We start from the raw sequence: 19,807 nt of genomic DNA on the forward strand, positions 1-19,807 counted from the left end.
GAAACCCACTGAGCCACGCACCCAGCAGCATGCTCAGCCCTGGCAACTGCCCTTCTTTACCCCGTGGAAGCCCCGCAGCTCTGTGTGTAATGGCTAATGCTGTGGGAACCAGAGCGGGCATAGGTACAAACGAGGCCACTCAAAGCCTGTTTCCCTTTATCTGGAACCGGAATTCTCTTGACTGAATAACTAGTGAGCAATACCTGAACTGAAAACAAATAAACCCAGAGCTACGGGATGTCGTGAGAGACAGGTGGAGAAAACGAGCCTGCGGAGAGATAGAGAGAAGGCGAGGACAGAATGGAGCAGGTGACAGACTGTGGAATTACCAGAGAGATAAAAAGGAGAAATCCTAGTTCTGAGCTCTTTCCAAAGCTATCGGGCCTGATTGTACGTCCTGTCTCAGGATTCCAGGAGAAATCTCTATCCTACAATAAGTTAAAGAGAGTTTCTGTTGTTTGCAAAGAAAAAGCATAGATTAAGAAATATTCTATCAGTTAGGAAAGCAGAAATCACAGCAACTGTTTTAACCAGAAAATTTATTTATTTATTTATTTATTTATTTTTTTATGTTTGTTATTTTAACATTATGGCATCTGTTACTATTGTTTTTTTTTTTAATTTATTTTTTATTGGTGTTCAATTTACTAACATACAGAATAACACCCAGTGCCCGTCACCCATTCACTCCCACCCCCCGCCCTCCTCCCCTTCTACCACCCCTAGTTTGTTTCCCAGAGTTAGCAGTCTTTACGTTCTGTCTCCAAACAATCCAATCATGAAATGGGCAAAAGACATGAACAGAAACCTCACAGAGGAAGACATAGACATGGCCAACATGCATATGAGAAAATGCTCTGCATCACTTGCCATCAGGGAAATACAAATCAAAACTACAATGAGATACCACCTCACACCAGTGAGAATGGGGAAAATTAACAAGGCAGGAAACAACAAATGTTGGAGAGGATGCGGAGAAAAGGGAACCAGAAAATTTAATATTAGGAATTGATTTAACTGTTACTGGATGATCAAAAAGAGAAAAAAGAGAGACACTGAAGTATCGGATACAGAAGCAGCCCGCGCGATGGGAAGCTACCGCCTGCCGGGCTGGCATGATAAAGAGAGCAAAGTGGGGGTGCTACAGAAACCAGCAGTTGGAAAACAAGCTGCCTGGTTGGCGCTTGTGACTCAACAGTCTAAGGCCCCAAGGACCTGGGACTCAGACGTCTGAGGATATGATGCCAGCCACGTGGTGCGGTGGGCATCTCTGAGAAGGCAAAATGGGGCTGATTACGGATTACTGCTTTTGGGGGAAAGAAGTCGAAGGTAGAACCAACCACTACTTCTCGACGGCCACTTCCAGGGTGAAAAACCATAGCTCAGGGGTCGCTGACAGTGAGAGGAAGTAAAACAGGAAGGAACACGGCCCCGTTTCCTTCTTGAACCTCCCGTCTTCCCTTGGAATTCTCTGTTGTCAAAGTCTACGAGGGGTGCAACGGGCAAAGGGCAGTGTGGTTTGCGCGGTTCCAGCCCGGGTTACACACAGCAGACTGGGAAGCTAGGCCTGAAACAGCAAGAAAATGGCTTAACACGCCAATATGGTAGAAGTAAATTTTATGTTACTTCTTAATTCTATGCTTATGCCAAATTCACAGTCTAAAAATACCTTCAAAATGAATGAATAACACAGTAGAGAAACCATAGAAACCATTCAATAGATAAATTAGCAAATTCAGGGGAGATTTGCTATTTTGGCAGCCTGTGTTCTGCGAAAAAAAGTCTTTTAATTAGCTTTGTTTAGTCCTACATATAATTAAGTTTGTGCATTTAGGGGCAATTTTGTATGTTTCAGTTGAACAAAAATGAGAAATTGTTAGTAGCTTTTTTTGGTTGAAAAATATTAAATTTTGACAGATACCGTAACCTGAAGTAAAAGAAAATAGAAAGAGATAAATAAATGGTAACTGTGTGAGGTGATGAATGTGTTAATTAACTTGATTGTGGTAATTACTTTGCAATGTATGCTTATATCAAAACATCACATTGTACACCTTAAATATATATAATTATTTGTCAAAAAAGAATAGAAAAATTAAATACTCCTAAACTATTAAGGAAATAAATCTACTATTTTTATAAAACAAAGAAAACCACATTCTCCAAAAACTCCACTAGTGAAAATTTCCAAACATCAAAATAACAAATAAGACCAATCCTAGATAAACTCTTTCAAAGAATAGAGGAAGAGGGGAAACCTCTTATTTCATTGTTTGTCAACATAGATTTCACAAGAAACAGAAATTACAAACCCCCTCTCTTGCAAATACAGATGCAAAATACCTTTTAAAATGATGTCAAGTCAAACATAGCCATATATAAAAAGGATAATGCATCAAAACTAACTGGGGTTTATCCCGGGAATGTAAGGATAGGTAAACATTCAAAAATTGACCTGTGTAAATTTTTACATTAACAGAATAAAGGGAAAAAAATCACTTCAGTAAGTATAAAAATAGTATTTGATAAAATATAATACCTACTCATAATTTTAAAAAAATACCTCTTTGCATACAGAGATCAGAGGGAATATTCATATTCTTATCATAGTTGTCTATGAATAATCCATAGCTAACAATTATATTTAATGAAAGAGTAAATATTTTCACCCTAAAGGTAGGAGCAAGGCTTAAAGATCAACACTCACATTCCTATTCAACTTTGTACTTGAGGTCCTAGCCTGTGTTATAAGACAAGTAAGAGAAATAAAGGGTACAAAGATCAGAGAGAAGGAAGCAAAACTCTTTTTTTGCTTATGACACGTGTATATATATTTTTAAAGCCGGGAAAACTATTTGGAAGTAATAAATGAGTCTGGCAAAATTGCAGGGCTAACAAGATCAATCACAAGGTTATTAACAAGGTGAAAATAATTAATTAATTAATACAAAATTAATTTTTCTATATACTGGCAATGAATAAGTGGAAAGAAAACTTTATTTTCTTTAATTTTTTGGAAGATTTTATTTCATTTTATTTTTGTAGGTAAGCCCCATGCCCAACCTGGGGATCGAGTTCACAGCCCTGAGACCAAGAGTCACATGCTCCACTGACTGAGCCTGCCAGGTGACCACCCTAAGGAAAGTAAAATTTTAAATCAATGTCATTTGCAATAGCATCAAGATCATCGAATACCTGAAACTAAATCTAACAAGAGATATGAAATGCCCTTACAATAACAATTTCAAAAGCTTATTAAGAAAAATCGAGTAAAAAAAAAACACAATAAATAAATAAATAAATAAATAAATAAATAAATAAAAAAGAAAAATCGAGTAAATAAAGTAGTATTCACCGTATTTTTGGCTTGAAGGCCTCAGTATTTTTAAAATATCAATTCTCCCTAAATTAACCTCTTCTTTCAATGTAATTCCAACCAAAAATTCAGAAAGATATGTGTTTGCAATTCTGTAAACTGACAAGATGTTTCTAAGAGTCACATAAAAATTCAAAGAAACTTGAAAAACCAAGACATTCTTAAATGGTAACAAACTTGGAGGACTTCTATCGTATTTCAAAACTTATTATGATGCCACAACCATTAAAACTACAGCAATCGGGGGATCCCTGGGTGGCTCAGGGGTTTAGCACCGCCTTCAGCCCAGGGCGTGATCCTGGAGTCCCGGGATCGAGTCCTGCGTCAGACTCCCTGCATGGAGCCTGCTTCTCCCTCTGCCTGTGTCTCTGCCTCCCTCTTTCTCTGTCTTTCATGAATAAGTAAATAAATAAAATCTTAAAAACAAAAAACGAAAAACCTATAGCAATCGTGCAAGGATAGACAGATAAATGGGAAAATGGAACCAAGTGGCAAAAGCACCACAGCAATTCATGGAGAAATTAATTGCTTTTCAATAAATGGTTCTGCAATAATTGAATATCTATGAAAAATAAAAAGGAGCTTGACTCTTTACTTCATGCACTATACAAAAATTAAACTGAGGTGTATCAGAGGTAAATGTGAACAGTAAATAAATGAAGCTGGGGAAAAACCCAAGGGACAATATCTTTATTATTTTGGGATAGGCAAATATTTCTTACACAGGACAAAAAAGCAGTAGCAATAAAAAATGGATATGTTGGACTATTTTAAAATTAAAAACTTCTTTTCATTAAAAGACACCATTGTTGAGTCTGAAAAGGTTACCGGGAAATGATATTTGCAGTTTCTGTAACTGTCAAGGGCTTAGATAACAGTTTATACAAAAGTCCAGGATATTTAAGAACGCACATGAATCCATTAAAAAAAGACAGACAAACACAAGAGAAAATTGAGCCAAAAAAAAAAAAAAAAAAAAAAGCATTACAAAGACAGGGAAAGTGAAGTGGCTGGAAAATGCACAAAACATGTCCAAGTTTACCGCACGACCAAACTCCACAAAAATCTCAGAAAGGACAACAGGCATGTGGAACACACGACGGGGGACGTTTACACCGATAGCCCCTCGTGTGGGACATGCACACACCGGATGAGTTTCTGTTCCTCTGGACTCACTTCAAAGAAATGCGTACAGATGGTAATAAGGACGGACGTGCACGGGAATGGTCACGGCGCTGTTGTCCGAATAAATCAACACGGGGTTAATGACAAGGTCTACCTGCAGTAAAACTGATCAGTAAATTCCAGTATATTTTTAAAAACAAGATGCTACAGGGGCATCTGGGGGCCGCAGCGGGTCAAGTGTCCAATTCCTGGTTTCAGCTCAGGCCGTGACCTCAGGGTTGTGGGGCGGGGCCCGCGGGGGCTCTGAGCCCCACCAGGACTCTCTCCCTCTCCTCTGCCCCTCCCTCCGCTATGCTCTCTCTCTCTCTCTAAAGTAAATGAGTCAATCTTTAAAAAAAAAAAAAAAAACAAGATGGAATATTCCTCAGCCCTTAGAAACGACAAATACCCACCATTTGCTTCGATGTGGATGGACCTGGAGGGTATGATGCTGAATGCAGTACGTCAATCGGAGAAGGACAAACATATGGTGTCATTCATTTGGGGAATATAAAAAATAGTGAAAGGGAATAAAGAGGAAAGGAGAAAAAATGAGTGGGAAATATCAGAAAGGGAGACAGAACCTGAGAGACTCCTAACTCTGGGAAACGAACTAGGGGTGGTGGAAGGGGAGGAGGGCGGGAGGTGGGGGTGACTGGGTGGCGGGCACTGAGGGGGGCACTTGACGGGATGAGCACTGGGTGTTATTCTATATGTTGGCAAATTGAACACCAATAAAAAATAAATTTATTAAAAAAAAACAAGATCTGAAAGAAAAACAGGATGCTATAACTTAGTGACAATGGTCAAACTACAATTTCATACAACAGCACAAATATACCATTGGAAAAAGGAAGCCATAACCAAAAAAGAATATATTCTAAGGTTCCATTCGCAGAAAGTTCAAAAAAAATAAAAATTGGCAAAGCTAATTATTACATTAAATCAGGATGATGGTCACCCTTGAAATAAGAAGAGGGGACAGGATGGGGCACAAAGGGGCCTAGTGAGGTGCTGCTAACGTGCCGGTGAACTGGGCATGTTAATTTTGTGAAAACACATTAAGCTGCTCTATGATTTGTGTACTTTTAAAATGTATGTTATAATCCAATAAAATTTACATTAGCAAACCCAAACGGAAAGATGAAGCCGCTAATTAGACACAGGTGAGAAATAATGTGGTGACGAGAAGATAGAGCTGAAGAAACCAGAAAATAGGGCACAGGGAGAGAATATGAAAAATAAAAGATGCAGGAGGTGGAACCGAATGAGGGTAAACGCAAAGGGACACACACTTAGACACCACGTAGTGAGACACAAAATGATGCAAATCCGTAACGGGGAGAATGACTACCGGGACACAGGAGGACGTCAGGAATCCAAGCTGTATCCTGTAATATCACGACAAGAGGATTTAATACCTCCGGACATCGGTTTCCTTGTTCAAACAATCTAGGAGGAGGATGGAGAGAGCGAATTAATCCAGACGAGCCCCTTAGAACCAAACCGTCTAGGCCTCTTGGCCTTTAATATTCCCGGTTAGACAAAGCCTCATTTTCCTTTTTTCCATTTAAGAAATGGTTACGTCTAACACCTCGTGCTCCTGGTTGCCCTTCTCACGCGCCTCGGCGGTGGGCTCGCGGCCTGTGCCGTGACAAGCACGTGGGGGGTCGCTTTCATGGAAGCACATACTCGTAGTTTGATGGCATTGGTTTTGGGCTCACCCACACGATCTGGATGTTTTTGCAGGACAAGGATGGTGCGTTGGGAGCGCATTAGGGCTCCCGACGAGCACGGGCTGCGGGAAGAGCAGGTAGGGCAGTGACATAGGGTCCGGGCGGGAAGGTGCCAGGCGAGTGGCGATTGCCACCTTCCCGGGCCCTGGGAAGAGCCGCCCTGACCCAGCGGCTGCCAGGGGCCCAGGGCGCGTCCTTACAAACCGCAGTGCGTGGCCACGGGATAGGATACGCGTGGGGAGCCGCCGAGGGCCTGGGGCTCAGGGCCCGGAACCGCGCCAGGCTCACGGATCTGCCCTCGACGACAACGGGCCGGGTCTCAGGCAGCTCGGGCTTGAGGCGACCCCGGTCCGCCCACCTCGGGACGAGCCCGTGTCATGATCCCCGACAGGAGAACGTCTCGCATTCCTGTCTCACGTCGGGAAAGTTGTTGCCTGTGAAACATCTCGGCACGTGGGAATCTGAGGCAAATCATACAGCAAATGGGGAGAAGTCTATAAAAATGTAGGAAATAATGTTGACAAGTTATGGATTTCATAAATTGTTACTTATTACCCGGTGAACGGTACAAATCTTGACATAACCAGGAGCACACCGGGGGCCCCTGGGCGGCCCACTCCCGACTTGAGCTCAGGTCACGACCTCAGGGTCCGCCTGTCCCTGTCCCTCTCTCGGCTTCCCTCCCAACGGTGCACAGGTGCACGTGCGTGCTCTCGCGCTCTCCTCAATAAATACATTTTTGTCAAGAGCAAGTTGGCTCTGATTTCTGCATCCCTGAGCGCAGTTGGTCGTGGCTGGCACGAGCGGCCCTACTGGAGTGTCCGGCAGAGTCACGTCGCTGGGCCTCTATGCAGGGCCTGGTGACAGGTGTGGCACTAGCTCCCCCTCGGTCTTGGTCTCCCGGGAGCACCTGCTTCCGGGGGAGGAAAGGCTCCCCACGCGAGAGGCGGCAGGCAGCTCCGACCCCCGCCTCGGACGGTGACCGCGGTCACAGGCGGCCAGGCCACCTCCAACGGCAAGGGTCCCCGACGTGCTCGCTACTCGGCGGGGTTCGGGCGCCCAGGCGGTGACAGGTCGTGCTGGCCGGATGACACCTCCACAAGCTCCCAGCCCCCTCTTCCCGGTTCACCCCCACTGTCCTCCCCATCAGTCTCTTCTCTGTCCATAAACTCAGGGGGGTTGTGGGTTTTTTCTTTAATTTGGGGTTTTTGTGGTGGTTGTGGTTGTTTAGATCCGGCATATAGGTGAGATTCTATGGTATACATATATTTTTAAAAGTTAGGTAAGCCTTGGGGAGCTGGGGTGGCCCAGTGGTTGAGCCTCCACCTTTGGCTCAGGACTGACCTTGGGGTCCTGGCGTGGAGCCCCCCGTGGGCCTCCTCCCCGTCCCTCCTCCACTCATCTGCATACACACTCTCTCTCTTTCTCTCTCTTTCCAATAAATAAATAAAATATTAAAAAAAGAAATGTTATGCAAGCCTCTTGCTAGCTCGAGGAGCCAGACTGTGCTTCTCAATGACCCAGGGATCATCTCTTTGGAAATGTAAAATCGACATAGATGACGCCTCGATTTCCTAGTTTCTGTGGGAGGTTGGTGGCCTCACTTCAGTGCGAGTCTCATTCCAAGTTGCAAAACGACTTCCTGTCATAAAATAAGTGATTTTTTTTCTTCTTTTGGGTGAAGCCCATTAGATGGTCATCCCAATTACCAAGTAACTATGACGACCTGTGCGTGACCAGTGGGGCTCTTCTCCCAAGGACTAGTTGCTGCTCACCTTTGGAACATTTACCCAGTGGACCGTCTGCGGGGCCGCACGGAGTGACTTTCTGCTTCTGCAGTCCCGCTGTCGGACTGCCTGTGGTGTGCGTCACATTTGGGTTTACTGCTTATTCAACAATAAGCTTGCTCACCTTCTCTTCTATTTCTGCAGCAAGGTTTTCTGGGCTAGGAGAAGATTTGGTTTCTAATTATTTTTCTCCAACATAACTCGTTTTCCTCTGATTCCATGCTTATTCCAAACTCTTGATTTAAATGGCTTTCCCTAAAAAAAAAATAAAAAATAAATAAAAAATAAATGGCTTTCCCTTAAACAGTCTGCATCAAATGCATTATATAGGGGCAAGAATTTGTGACCTGCATTATTCTTCCTCTCCTTGTAAAACAATAAGCATTTGATCATACACATCGGATTCCATGAGTAGTTAGTGGTGTGGTTAGTGCACCTGTCAAGTTTTTAAACTTGTAAATCTGAGAACCAACTTCTAAGCCCTGATGAATCGCCACAATGAATGCTATTCCTCTTGGACTCTCAGCAAAGAGCCAGCAGGCTTACCCTAGCGAATTACCTTAGACATGGGCCTTTTCATGCTTCAGAAACTAGAAGATAACAGATTGGGAAAACTCGTCTCCCCAGCAAAAATTGCTAGATCTGTTCAGATCATGCGCTTAGCTTTGCCCTAAAAAGACATAAGTCTTGGGATGCCTTTAAATTTCTTTCTGGGATATCCAAGAGAATTTATCAAGGTGGAAAGAAACAGGTATTGTACTGAGGAATGAATGAAATAAAACAAAACATTGTGTTTCAGTATTTTCTATCCTAACATCTCTCAAGTATAGGGCTTGGTAGACAGCAGATAGAGAACACCATTCTCTGCCTAATTCCCGTTAAAAATATATATGGAAGACTGAAGAAAGTCCACAGGCTGTTATTTGTGTTATCAAATGCTCATCCTATTCTGCATTTGTTGTAGATGCTCTTAAGTAGCATTAAAATAGAAAAAAATATCGATTTTTGGGGGAATTTCAAGATACCATTGAATATCTGGAGCTGACCTTTCAATCAGCAACATGCTTGGTCCCTGTTCCTTCGTGTGAGGTTCTAATAACAAGCTCTCATCTCTATTTATTCTTTCTATGCTCATTTTGTCTTTCAGCCCCTTAATATGCTGGCACACTTTTATCCAGAGCAGCTTGTATTTACTATATTAGTTTTTCTTTATACTACATAGAACCTAAAGCTACATGTATATACACCACACCTAGCTACACCCAGCCTGCACGTGTATGAATTGCTTAAGATATAAAATTACTGGGGGCACCTGGCTGGCTCAGTTGGTGGAGCACGCAAGTCTTGACCTTGGGGTTCTGGGTTCCAGCACCATGTTGAGTATACAGATTATTTTAAAAAATAAAAGTACTGAGATTTATGTTCATTTTTTCGTTTGGGGTACTTAATTTTGGTTCTAGATTGTCTTATTTTTCAGTATTTTAGTTTTCATTTGTCTACTAACAGATCTTTTAGTTTGTGAGTTCATGGTTTGGGGATTCGCTTAAATTCTGCTTATGATATGCATTGGTGGTGTGTCCTGAACTAATTTCATTATCAAACTAATTATGCATCTGAAGTTTATCCAAAAATCTAAAATGTTTATGAATATAGTAGCTAGTTACATTTGAATCTCATTCCTCATATCCATGCTTTGTAAGAAAAAAGGTAACAGATGTATAGACTTACTAATCTCAAAGCTTTATTTCAACTTAACCCCAAAATGCATAAAATATTTAGTCCTTGTCATGCTCATCAAGGGTGAAAAACAACAAATATAGAAAAAATGGGCATTTAATAATAGAAACAATAATTAATCTGTAGACATTTTTTCAGTCTTCCATAAATATCTTTTCATGGGAATTAGCCAAAGAGAATGCAAGAGAATGGTAAATATTAACAACTCAACATGTATTTCAAGATAAAACTTAAACTGTACTTCTGAACCACAAACATCATGTACACATGTAAACATCCTATACACACACATACATACATGTACACACACACACAGCTTCTCCTTTATTTTCTGAATTCCCCATATTTTGTACCTCTTTATAATTTTTTCTAATTTCTTACTAATAATTTTCACTTCTTAAAAAAATGTTCTATATCATTGTCTTTTATAAATGATTGGTTAAATTGAGGTGGCTTTTGCTTCATTGTAAGAGATCACAAATCTCATTTAAAATAAAGGGCATGCAGATCCCCATCTCCACTGCCAAATAAACCCAACTGATTTTTTGATTTTTAGTCACTCTTCAGATGTAAGAGTTTTTTTTTTTCAAAGTAAGCTCTGAGCCTAACATGGGGCCTGAATTCCTAATCCCAAGATCAAGAGCTGCACACTTTATCGACTGAGCCAGCCAGGCACCCCAAGAACTTTTAATAAAGGCCTTAAACATCTACCTTGTCTTACCCTCTTCAATGCTAATCAAGAAAATTACAAATGGAGAACGTGACTCTTCCAATTAAAATATGATGTTACCATTATATCACTAGGAATGTGATTTCTTTAAAAAGTATAGTAAAAATTTGCAATTTAGCAGTTATATTTAGCAGTTAAAATGTTATTTAATTGAATATTGTTCTAGAGAGTGGTTGAAATGCTACATCCCAAACCATCAAGACAGAAGGAGAAATTTGGGCTTAAATTAATAAATGGCAAGATTCCAATAAAGCTGATAAAACTATTCTGATAAATGGCAAGAATTTGATAAATAGTTAAGACTTTTTGGCACTCAATAAAACCTGAGATGCCAAGAAAACCAAAAGATCAAATTATTTTCTTATTTTATCTTAGCAATACCTGCTTGTCAGTTGCAAAGAGGCAAAGAATCAGGGTGATTCCTGTAGTATTTTTCTGTGCTGGCGGAGCAGTGTCAGAGGAAGTTCACTGGGACACGCGGGCGCGCTGCCACCGTCTTGGGGCCGGGCGTGCAGTCTGCCCTGCAGAGCTCGAGGGAGCGCCGCCGCCTGCACCCGTGTGTTTATGACCTTGGCTGTCTGTCGGGATGGATGCCCGCGTCCTGGGGAAGGGAAGGGTGTCTCCTAATACCAACGACAGCCGCACTCAGGCTGCAGCATCTAGACTCAGATTCCAGATCCACATTGAAAACAGTAATACAAGAAGCCCAAATCTCTGCCTGATTAGGTCACAGCTTCAACTAAACCTGCATCTTCCGTGAAAACATATGGAAATTCAAATGTAGCATTTCCCCACGATATTTAGCGACTTTACTGAGGATACCACATCATGAAGTAACATAATAAAAATGATTAGCTTTTATAGTATGAATAGAAATAGAAATCTACTGAGTTTCATTATTGGCTCCTCCCTGTTGCAGTTCTAGTTTATTTCAGTCAAGTACGGCTAAAAACTTTGAACATCGTGATATGAAACGCAATATATTTAGACAAAATACAGCAAGTATTTTTTAATGAACAGTACATTCAAAAAGTAATATAAGAAACACAATGAAGTCACAGGTACAACCAGAAAAATAATGGCGCCTTAAATTATTTAAATTACTCAGATACGGGGAAAGAACACTTGTAATAAACCCCCCAAAATAAGACCGCAAAAATTTAACATTGAGGAACCGTTCTAGATGCCTGCGGTGGGCAGAAACAAAGAGGTGGGGGAAGAGATCTTGAATAACCAAGAGAAAGCTGTCCTGCGGTCAGGAGACGTCTGGGGAGCTCGTTGCAAGAGAAGGATAATAATGAAGACGTCAGAATAAACTCCAGAAGTAGGAGGAAGTAAAGGAGAAGGAAGAAAGGAAGAGTAGCCCTCGAAGGGAAGAAGCCCGTATCCCATAAGGTAGTGGGTATGATCCAGATGAAAGCGCAGTGTCTTGCTGGCTTGGGTTTGAATCCTACATCCGCCGTTGAGCTGGCTGCGTGGACTCGGGCAAGGCATAACCATCTCGGGATCAGACCTTCTGTGAATGTGGGATTTGTCGTAACAAGATGCAGTGAGTACGTCCAGCCATCTAATCACGAATACGCATATTCCGTATCTTATATTATTACGGCAAAAACCACTGAAAGAGAAGAGAAATGCTGCCAGCAGGAAGCGTACTCCCAGGCGTTTTAATCTGAGCCTGGAAATCCCAAGACGTAGAGGAAGCGGGATGATAGATCCCTCTCACCATATAGTTGAGAATACCGCTAACTCTGCTTCCTTTCCATCCTTAGCTTAAACACTGAGCCATTAGGAGTTTCTGTTGACTATACCTACATTTTGCCTTCTTGGGAGTTGGTTTTTCCACTGATTTCCTCAAAATGCTACTAAATACTTAGTTTATTATTGACAGTTTTGTAGCTGATGATGTTTCTTTGTCCTACCAATTTGGTTCTCTTTCTTCCTTCCTAGCAAAACATTTTCTTGGATCAAATGCTTATCCCTCCCTCTGCGGGGTGTGGCCTGATCGGTCTGAAAGGAAGGTGAATTCCAGTGATTGCTTCAGGGGTCCAGGCCTCGGCCAATCAGCGCATGGCCTACCTTAGGGGCTACGAGATGCAGTCGCAAGCGAGTATGTGACCCAATTCTGGCTAAGTGGGAAATTTGCTGAATATTTCGGGAGGGGGGGAAGCATCTTTGTCATTATAAGATGATTCCCTGAGTCATTTCTGTCTTTCTCTGGTGTAGTAACAGGTGATGTGCAATATGGTATTTTCCCTGGTACGTAGCGAGCAGCCTAAGGAACAGCCCAATATTCAGAGGAAGGCACAGGGAAACTGTGACGGAAGCAGAACCGGAATGACTGAATTAAGCAGACCCGGAGTCGGGCCTCTGGAGCCTCACTCATATAAGCCAATAAATTTTCTTACTGCTTGAGCCAGTTTGAATTGGATTTTGAGGCACTTGTGTGTGACTTGGCTTCTATATCAAAAGAGCTGTGGCTCATTCTCGGACCAGAGCGCCCTTTATCTGGTTCGCCTGACTTCATAAATTACCGTACTTTGCCCAGAAGGACTTTAGGTCATAAAATCTTGGGGGACCTCTTGATCAATTCTGGAATGAACCAAAGAATTAAAGACTTTCTAGATATCTAGGAAAATCTTGGGAAAATCTTCCACTTGTTTGCACTAGTTTGTCCTTTTGTTCCAGGTTCACAAATAAAACAGATTTCTTTCTCATAATTTCTTTCGCTAATGTAAGAAAAGCTTGAATGCAGTACAAAGCCAAGAGAGGTACTCAGCGATTTCTCGTCCTTTTCCCTGTTAGATTTGGACAGGGTTACCGCGGGGCTTCTATTGAGAACTGTGCGTCACGGGAAGTAGGCTGCTAAGAAAGAAAAACGAGATGATTCTAACCTAAAACAGTTTTACCTAAATGAAAAAACCTAAGACAAATAGAAATTAAATGAAAACAAACGCATCATGAATTTTATACTATATTTTTAATGAAGAGACTACAATCTGCACATTATGTTAAATATTCTGAAATCATTGCCATTTTAATAATATAGAATAATATTGGAAATCGAGGAAATGTACACTGGAGGAAAAATAATTCAAAATTAAATGTGTCTATTTTCAAAAATCAAAGAAACAATTCTTTTGCGGCTTTCATCTTCAAATCACTATCCTCTCAAAATTTGATTTCCAATCCGTGTAAGGAGTACCCCATTTCTTCTACTTTCGGGGGTTTTTCTCTTTATTTGTTCACCAACACTTGGTTGACTTACTTTCCAGAAATAAGCTTTGGGGGAAAACATATTAAACATCTTTTAACAAATTTCAAACCTCAGGCTACCTAGCATTTATTCAGTTGTGTCCTGGACCATGGGCTTGTACCCAAGCCAAGCTACAAGTGACCTTTCACGTCTACCATGTCTCTTGCCTCACAGGTGTTGGGCCACATGTTAGAAATCACTTGACCAGGAAACGATTCCCTGGGGAGTGGGCGGTTCAGCTATCACCCCCTTGGGGGAGGCTGCCTGGAACCTCCTCGAGCCGCTCGCCCAGCCTCCTCGTTCCCTAGAACGTGCGGGACACGCCATCCTCACGTCCGTGGCACGTCACCTGCTTCATTCTCGTCCACCGACCATCTGAGGTACTGTCTCCTTGCTGGCCTATGACGTCTGCAGCCCCCAGCATCGCTGGACTTTGAGCCCTGCTGCCCACCCTGAGCCCTGACGCGGTGCAACCTGTACCAGGTCCCTGTGCTCCGAGGCCATGGAAGGTCTCCCGGGGAATGCGCCTCGTTTGGGCCGCCTGTCCCCAGAGGCTGGAGACGGCCCCTTCACCTCCATCGTGTCTGCAGCGCGGCCTTTGCAGCTCCTCGAGGTCAGGAGGCCAGCTTCCAGGGTCAGCCCACCTGCGGCCAAGTCCAGCTCTTACTTCGTAGGTGAACCACCTTGCAGACGTCACTTAGTAACGTCGAGTCTCAGTCTCTTCGGCCGGAACATGGGCCTGATAACAGAGCCTACCCCCGGGGCTTTGTGACGATCGGGTGAGAGACGTTCACTGAGGCTCCTCATGCGGCAGGGCCCTGCTGCCCGTCTGCACCCCGGGGGCGTGATGCCTGGGTTGGCGGCGGCCGTTTCCATCACCGTTGCCCTTACTAGCTCCTTGAGTATCGAACTCTCAGCGCGATTAGACGTGACAGTTCAGAGTAACGAGACTTTGTTATGAGAAGGAAGGCTGTTGGGCAAAGGTGGCTTTGGAAGAGCACCCGGGGATCCCACAGCTGAAGAATGAACAGTATGGACAAGAGCGTTGGGGCCGGAATTGCATGCGTATGGTTCATAGGCTATCGTCTACAGGAGGGCAAGGTTCATATTTCCCGTCAGCCTGTATTTCCAATCTCTGACCCACCATTTGAATTCAGTGGCTACTGTCATCAAGGTATGAGCATGTGAAGATCTAAGTACACGAACTCTGGAGTTCAAATCAGCACTTGATGGGGGGGGGGTTGCTGTATATTCAGAACGCTGTGAACTTCCTCCTATTGCCCTACATGACCCGTCATCGTGGAGAAGCAGGGGTTCGGAGAGATTCGGAAAATGGATGACAAACGCTGGTCATTTAGTATCCTCCTACTAGGTCTTTAATTTTTTCTTTCCGATTCCAGCTCTTGAAAATTTGTGGCTGGCGGAAACATGTGTTGGTATACGTTCGCCAGGGGAAAGTCTATTTGTTTGCGGCAGTGCTTCCAGGCGAAGAATCCCCCAACATATAGTCTCTTAGAATTTCAAAGACTCTCACGTGACTGTGGTTCTTTATTATTACCTCTTTGAAATATTCAAGTCGAAAAATTAGCTGGAACCAATAGAGACTTTTGGTTGGACAATAGAAAATTGGAAAGTTTTTTTGTTGTTGTGGTTTTGTTTTTTTTTTGGGTTTTTTTTTTTTTGGAAACTGACCCTGAAAACTCTACTGTGTGATTTGTAAACTTCATATGCAGGAAAGAAAAAACAAATGTAAGATCGACTTGCGTTTGGGTGGACCAAGCGTAAGAGGGAATCAAGTAGGATCAGGGACAGGCTCCTCGGAGACACACTAAAGCCGTCCGGGTTTTGTTAGCTTTTGTGAGCGCTTAGACACTACGGCGACCTCGGGGCACCCTCTCTGAATCTTGGAAACTGCGTATGAAATGTTTGATTCGGTTTTTTTGCCAGTACTTCCAATTCTTTTAGTGGAATTACGTGTACTGCCTCTAGTATGCAATTTTACACCTGAAAATTCTCTCCCAAATTTACAACGATCAACCTTTAGTGAACCCGCTGTCGGCAACGTCATAGCCCTGACTAAACTACGACAGTTGTCCCCCGTTGTCTGCAGGGCATATGTGCCAGGACCCCCAGTGGCTGCTTCTGCATAAAACCAAACCTTATGCAGAGAGAGTTTTCCCCAAATCTACAAAGCTATGATAAAGTGTAGCTGCTAAACGAAGCCAGGAAGAGACGAATAACAATAACTGTTGACACAATAGGACAGCTGTAATAGTTCCTATAGTGACGCGACTGGTCCTTGGAGTCCCCCATGGGGCCGGCTGTCGGGCTCGGTGTCAGGAGGCCCGGCAGCCCAGGAGCAAGGGCCCTGCAGTTAGAAGGGGACACGCGGGGGACCTGGCCCTGTGCTCGGCCCCCAGGCCTGGGCAGCCGTCGGTCTTCACGACAGCGAGTCTGAGTTTGGAAAGAGCAGTGTTACCGTCGTCACCCTTCGTGTAGTGATGTGTGCAGGAGGAGATGAGGCGGGTGGGCCGGGTGGGCAGCTCGCCCCCCACCCAAGGCTGCCACCCACCTGCTACCCACCTGCCGCCAGCAGTGGGTGCGCCCGGGGACCCCCTGGGCCGGGCTGCCCACCTGCCCACGGGGGCCACGGGGGCCACCAGACCTCAGCCGGATCACGTCCTTTCTGCTCCACAATAAATACCACGGGCCCGTAAACCCCAGTCCTCTCCAGGCCACAATTCCACGCCTTTTAGATAGCTTCCCGTTGTGTTCACAACTTCCCTGAGCTGTGGCTGGCTGGGTTTTGGTAGACGTGCGCCTGAAGCTGCTGCCATGACCCGAGACCCAGAGGCTCTGCGTAGCCCCAGAGCAGGCCCCGCGGGGCCCAGGCAGCGCCCACCTGCCTCCAACCATCGCTTGTTAGCTTGCAATTTCCGTACTTTCACATAAGCAGAATGAGACATATGGACGGCTCGTATCTGGGTTTTCTCGCCCATCATGGTAGTTCCCAGATTCATCCACGTGGCCTCTATCATAGAGGCCACATGCATTGGCTACATTTTTTCCACTCACCTATTTATTTGGATGGTTTCTAGCTTTGGCGCTGATGAGTAATGCCGACCGGAGCATCCCTCGACGTGTCTCTGCATGGGCACGGGCCTCAGTTCTCCAGGGCAAAGACGTGCTTAGGAATGGAACTGCTGGCCCATGTGGTGATTTTATGTCTAAACGGAAAAGAAACCGCCAAACAGGTTTTCAAAGCGTTTGTACCATTGTACACTCTCACCTAATGAGGTACAAGTTCGGGTGCCCCACAGACGGACCAGCAACGGCTATTGCTGGTCTCCTTCGTTTTAATTCATATGAGAACGTAGTACGGTGTCGCCGAGACCTTCATCGCTGCAGGGAACATCATGTAAACGTGGGGCGGAGGTGAAACCCCAGGGTCTCCCGCGAGGTCCCACTTCTGTCCTGACCCTATCTCTGCTCAGCAAGTTTCATGGATCGTCTACCTTGTGTCACGTGCTGTGTTAGGAAAGATGCAAGGATAAGACAGTTTCCTGGAAGATCATGCTTTGTGAGACACGAAAGAAAGAAAAAAGAAGTCACATAAAAGTCCCATAGGACCTAGTTGCTGCCATAGTAAAGGTTTAGAAGAAAATGCAGACGGTCATGGGGGAAGGAAGACAAGTTGGAGAAGGCTTCACGGGACGGTGTCACTGAGACTGAGTCATCTCCATGGCAATTCCTTCTGTCTTCTTTTGAAAAGGAGATTCGCTTATAACAGAAAATTTAGAGAAAAAAAAAACACATAAGGATATTTACCTCATTCTCCTGTATTTTGGGAGGTAGCGGTCTCATACGGACGGACAAGCTGAGCCAGCACATGGGCCTTAAATAAGAGAAGGAAGCCTGGTGGACTTGCTGATGGGCCTTCCCTACGGATGAGCCAGGCACTGCCGAGCTCACGAGAGCCAGCCCCGCTGGAGTGTAGACCTACCGTCCTGGGCCAGACCCAGGTGCCTCCCCGGACCCGGGCATGGCTGTGGGAGAGAACACGGGGGCGGAGAGGCGGCAGGTGGGCCGAGGCCGACAGAGCACGAGTGCTGACTGCTTACCTACGCGGGACAAGCGTCTTCAGTGCTGTGCTGAGTTCTCACAGCAACGTGAGGCCGGTTTTCCTCAGAAAGAAGCCGAGGTAAGAGATATTAGGGCTACGGCGGTAGATTAGATGATCGTTCAGAGAAATTCAGTCTCTCCCCACCCTGCCGCCCCCGCCCTGACCTCCCCATCCCGTTGATACTTAGCTTGGTCACGTGACGGGCTCTGGCCTGGGATGGACAGACTGTACCCCCCGTCTCCTCCCTTGGGAAGGCTCGGGTTGGGCCGGGTGATCTGCTTTGACCGGCGGGATGCTAACAGGCAAATACACGCAGAGGCTCAGAGCCCGCATGCAAGGATGGCTCGTCCTCTCGCCCTCTGCCGTCACAGTGAAATGGGCGCCCCTGGAGAGCGCATCAGCACTTGGAGGATGAAGGGCCGGTGGAGCCGACCCAAACCAACCTGCGGATGCAAGCACAGCCCGGCTCGGGTCAGGGCAACCCACCGACAAGTGGGAAACAATCGTCGGCTATTGTTTACTCCACTGAATTGTAGGCGGTTTGTTATTCAACCACCCAAGTGTCAGGAAGGATTTGCTCTCTTGACAATCCAGCTACAGAGCCTAGGCCACGCTGCCGCTCATTCAGTGATTCTCAAATATCTAGGGAAAGATAATCGGCTAGAGGATGAAAGGTAATCAAGAGGAACTGATGGGCCTGGAATTAGAAGAATGTTTTTATCAATTAAAGAAGTAAACCTTGGGGGAATTATTTAAACCCTCTGTGCCTTCCTCTGTGCCGCCCGCCCCCCTCACCCCTCGGACTATGGTAAAAAAGAAAATGCAGTGATAGCTACCAAATGTCTTCGAATATGGTAAAAGTGTTACAGAAATGCTAGTTGCTCTCTCTTTCTATGATTTTATCTGTTTATTCATGAGAGACACAGAGAGAGAGGCAGAGGCACACGCGGAGGGATGAGCAGGCTCCCAGCAGGGAGCCCGACGTGGGACTCGATCCCGGGACCCTAGGGTCACACCATGGGCCCAAGGCAGCCGCTCAGACACTGAGCCACCCGGAGCCCCTGAACCTCAGAACCTTGAGTTTCCTCTTTAAATCTATTTTCTTTCCCGCTGTTTCTCGGTGCCTGCAACAGTACCTGATGTGCAATAGGTGCTCATTAAATATTTGTTAAGAGAAATTAAAGTGAACTATTTTCAAGTAGTACTCCCAGGGTGTAAACGACAAAAATAACGAAGCGTGTTTGTCATCAGGGAAGTAAAGTCTAGGCAGTCACTTTGTCTTAGGGCAGATCCGTGTGGGAAACCCTGTACGGAGAGTGAGCCTCCGCCCCACCGCCCAGCCAAAGGCTCCCCCACTTGCGCTCTGTAAATGCTCGCATCCAGCGACAGGGCTGTGGCCGTCGTATACGCCGATGCTTTCTGCCTCAGAGTGTTTTATTAATGGGAAAATATTTGAGTTTGCTCTTTGTTCTGCAGCTTGAAAAAGTGAGCCTTATTTAGAACACACAGGTAATCCAGGAAACAGCCGAAGGAGCCCATGGGGTTGAAAGTTGGGTCACTACAACGACAGATGGAAAATGGCCATTTACACCTTTCCCTTCTCCGTTTGCCACGAACAAGGCAAGGTCTAGTCCAACGAGGTGCCTCGCTTTATGGACACTTGCACGCACATGCCTCGAGGGTTCAGACGCCGCAGGCCGTGCGTGCCGGGGCCGGGCTTCGGTGAGCAGCTTGTTCCCCTCATCGTCGCAGAGGTGGGACCAGAGGTGCGATTCCACGTGCTCCATTTTCCGACACACACACACGCTGCCTTTTTATCCCAAAACTTGTCCAGCGATTTCCCGAATTTTTGGCGGTGCAGGCAACGTGTGACATCAGTTCCAAACTTTCCTGTTAAA

At 44.8% G+C, this 19,807-nt stretch overlaps 1 long non-coding RNA gene across 2 annotated transcripts; it reads right to left on the reverse strand.

Annotated features, from left to right (window-relative positions):
- Positions 1 to 6,656: 6,656 nt before the first annotated feature.
- Positions 6,657 to 18,549, reverse strand: LOC144288218 (uncharacterized). 2 transcript variants are annotated; one of them, XR_013356183.1, is made up of 3 exons: positions 17,908 to 18,549; positions 16,862 to 17,013; positions 6,657 to 8,318 (listed from the first exon to the last, which is right to left on the reverse strand). It is a non-coding gene; the product is annotated as an uncharacterized LOC144288218 (long non-coding RNA). The 2 variants fall into 2 exon arrangements; XR_013356182.1 differs by lacking the exon at positions 6,657 to 8,318 and adding an exon at positions 13,492 to 15,374.
- Positions 18,550 to 19,807: the final 1,258 nt, after the last annotated feature.

The sequence above is a fragment of the Canis aureus genome, chromosome 18, assembly GCF_053574225.1.
Source record: "Canis aureus isolate CA01 chromosome 18, VMU_Caureus_v.1.0, whole genome shotgun sequence".
In the NCBI taxonomy this organism is placed as follows: domain Eukaryota; kingdom Metazoa; phylum Chordata; class Mammalia; order Carnivora; family Canidae; genus Canis; species Canis aureus.